At 34.9% G+C, this 3,665-nt stretch overlaps 1 pseudogene; it reads left to right on the top strand.

Annotated features, from left to right (window-relative positions):
• The first annotated feature begins 1,306 nt into the window (after positions 1-1,306).
• LOC145060087 (gibberellin 2-beta-dioxygenase 2 pseudogene) lies at positions 1,307-1,651 on the top strand (annotated as a pseudogene).
• The last annotated feature ends 2,014 nt before the right edge of the window (positions 1,652-3,665 follow it).

Genomic DNA, 3,665 nt, shown 5'->3' with positions numbered 1-3,665 from the left:
CCATGATCTCGAAGGTAGGAAATGGTGATTAAGATGGAGGATCGATCACCATCTGGAGGCTAGGCGATGGCAGGAGGAAGGAAGGAAACGACAACGGTTGTATCGAAGCTAGAACGATGAAGATGATTGAGAGAGAGAGAGAGAGAGAGAGAGTATGAATGAATGAATGTGTAAAAAGGACGAGAGATAAGTGAAATATTTTAGGAATTGTTTTCTTTTTTAGTGGTATTTAATTAATTTGATTATTAGGATTATTATTTTTTGTGACGGATTTACCCTTATGAATCTCTAAAAAAAGTCCACATATATCATCCAATTTGCTAAAAATTACAAATATATCGAAAAAAAATTAAAAATATCTAAATTCAAAACTTAACATTGTGAATGCTAAATATAATTTTAGATTCACCGTGTGAATTTAGATTCACGTTGTGAATTTTCAAATATTCATATTGTGAATTTTACGAAAAAAAAATTATCGAGTTGCATATCATTGGAAACACAATAAAAAGTTATGAATATCTGTATTTTTAGTTTTTTTTTTTCACAAAAAAGAAGTTCTAAAAGTTGAAAAAAAGATTGGTTTCATGGTTAATTATGGTTTTGTATTGAATTTTAATAGGTATAAGTTACAAAACTTTTTGTACAAATCAATTATGCATAAATAATTCATTAATACTTGCCAAAAGTTTGAAGACATTGACTAAGAAAAGTAATTAAGAAATTCAATTTGGAGAAATGTGAAAATTTTAAAGTATTAAATTCATATGTATAAATTAATTTACATTTCTTAAACTAAACACCAATATTAATTAATTTACATCAATAGTATAACCATGTAATATAAACAAAAGGTATGAACATAAATATTTTATTTAAAACTGGTAATTTTTTATTACATAATAACCAATAATAAAATCTAATCATTATTTCCCCTAAGAAATTATTCGTCAAAAAAAAGCGATGGATCACCGCCGGTTTGTGCAGGCGTACATCTAGTGTGTGTGTGTGTGTGTGTGTATATATATATATATATATATATATATATATATATATATATATATTACCGTAGGAGCAAGAGCGACAATGATGCTTTAAAAAGGGACAGCAATATGAGACATGTGTGGATACGAGAAAGAAATTTATTATAAATACTTCGACGCTTATTTATAGATTCTCTCTCTCTCTCTCTCTCTCTCTCTCTCTCTCTCCATGATTCAAGCCTTCATAGATTCTCCATGTATCTTCATTTCTCATCCTTCATTAGTTTTGTTATCTCATCACAACCTTGTAATCTACCATCAAAATGGTGGTAGCTACGCAAGTTAATCCAATCCGAATGGAAAAGATTCGGGAAGTAGATATTCCAGTGATCGATCTTTCTTGCAGTCGATCGAAAGTGGCAAAGCTCATTGTAAAGGCTTGTGAAGAATATGGTGTCTTCAAACTCATTAACCATGGTATCTCTCATCATATAATAAAGGAAATGGAAGATGAAAGTTTTGAGTTCTTTGATAAACCCTTACCCGAAAAGGAACTAGTTGGATCCGCCAACCCTTTTGGCTATTGTAGCAAGAACATTGGCCTTAGTGGTGACGCGGGAGAGCTTGAATACCTTCTTCTTCCAACTTACCAAAACACCATTGCTTAGACCTCCAAAGCATACATCCTAACTAGAATACAATTTGACAATTTAACAAAATAACTAGTTAGATAACTTACCTCTTAATAGGACTTGTATTTCTTGGCCTTCAAAAGCTTTAGCACCTCAAATGTGATGCCTTTAGTGTGTCACAAACACCAAGTGCTAAAGGAGGCTTGCAAGAATAAGTTGTTTAGCACAAAATCGATTCACACTCTCCAAGAATGTATTGGAAGCTTATTTAAGCTCTAGGGAGTTCCTTTTATAGTGTGACAAGTGCTAGGGTTACATCCATGCAAACCTAATGCACCATGACTCTTCATATTACTTAGGCTCCATGGGTTAAACCTCCATGGATTATGCAAGTGGGTTTAACCCATCCTAAATAACCATGGATCATTGGCCAACACTATAAGAATCATTGATTTTCTAAATCAGTCCCCGAATATTTAATTAGTCTCTTTTGATCACTATATTAATTTCAAATTAATTCTTGATAAATACTAATTAAATATTATGATTTCATATTAATATATTATACTTCTAATATATTAACAAATCACAAATAACCTTATTCTCAAAAGTCCATCCTATCAAGTTGCATTGGTGAAGGCAACCCTAAAGGACCATGCTACTCTCGGGTCCCAATTATAGTGATGGGCTTACACACCTAATCCAACAGTCTCCCACTTGGATAAGTCTAATAACTATAACTGCAAGTACGACTCAAAAACGGCTAGCAATCGTAGCTCCTAAAAGCCACTGGCAAACTCTGACCTGGTCAGTGAGACATCCTTTAGATAAGGGATCATATAAATCTCTGTTCTTCAAGATATCAGCCCAACAAATACATGGAACAATGTCGTACTTATTGTCCAGTAGTTTGTTTCTCAATTTCCGATTTGTTTAACAGAGAACTTAATTGAACACATCAACTTAGTCCCGACCGGGCCCTGCACATAAGTCAAAACAAAATCATCGAGGGGCCCAAGATATCGCTTTTAATCCTCCATGAATTAAAAGGAATAGATAAACTTCGACATTATATGCTTGTACTGACTATTCGTTAAATCATACATAACAGTGTGTTTTATAACATCAAGTTACTGATGCGTTTTCGCACTGTAAAGGTACAACCAACTCATATATCTTGGTTTGAAGACTTATATGATATTACCGTCTCACGATCACTCGTGATAAATTCCATGATGTGATTCAAGTGAGTGTTGATTTAATCCAATACTCAAACCTTATGAGCACTCATGAATGTTGTAGCAATCTTTTGTTATGTCTAAAATACTTCAAACAATCTACAACACCAAGGTCTCCGATGAAGTTCTTTAGCCATATCGCCTCCTTCGACGCTTTGCTTGCTGCTATGTACTCTGATTCACACGTTGAATCAGCTACAGCCTCCTATTTGGAACTTTTCCATGCTATCACTCCTCCATTCAGGTTGAAAACCCAGCCCGACTGAGAGCGGAAATTATCTCTATCGGTCTAAAAGCTGGCGTCGCTATACCCTGTGACTCTTAAGTCATCACTCCCAACAAGAGTAAGGACCCAATCCTTAGTCTTGCATATATACCTAAGAATATTCTTTACCACAGTCCAGTGAGCTTTACCAGGATTCCCTTGATATCTAGTGACCATGCTCAAAGCAAAGGCGACATCAGGGCGAGTAAAAGTCATAGAATACATGATCGAGCCAACTGTGGAAGCATATGGTACTGGACTCATCTCAGCTATCTCAGCCTGTATACTCGGACTTTGAGTCTTACTCAGTTTGGTATTGCATTGGATAGTTAAGTCACCTTTCTTGGAATTCTCCATGCTGAACCGTTTTAACACCTTGTCCAAGAATCTTCTTTGACTAAGTCCAGTTAGTCTTTGACTTCTGTTTCTCAATATCCTTAACCCTAGGATATAAGCAGCTTCTCCAAGGTCCTTCATAGAGAAACACTTCCCAAGCCAGGACTTAACCTCTTGCAAGGTTGGAATGTCATTTCCTATGAGTAGTATG

Source organism: Lactuca serriola, chromosome 6, assembly GCF_051521515.1.
Source record: "Lactuca serriola cultivar US96UC23 chromosome 6, Lser_US96UC23_V15, whole genome shotgun sequence".
Lineage (NCBI taxonomy): Eukaryota > Viridiplantae > Streptophyta > Magnoliopsida > Asterales > Asteraceae > Lactuca > Lactuca serriola.
The sequence above is the reverse complement of the archived record's forward strand: the minus strand, read 5'-3'. Positions and strand labels throughout refer to the sequence as shown.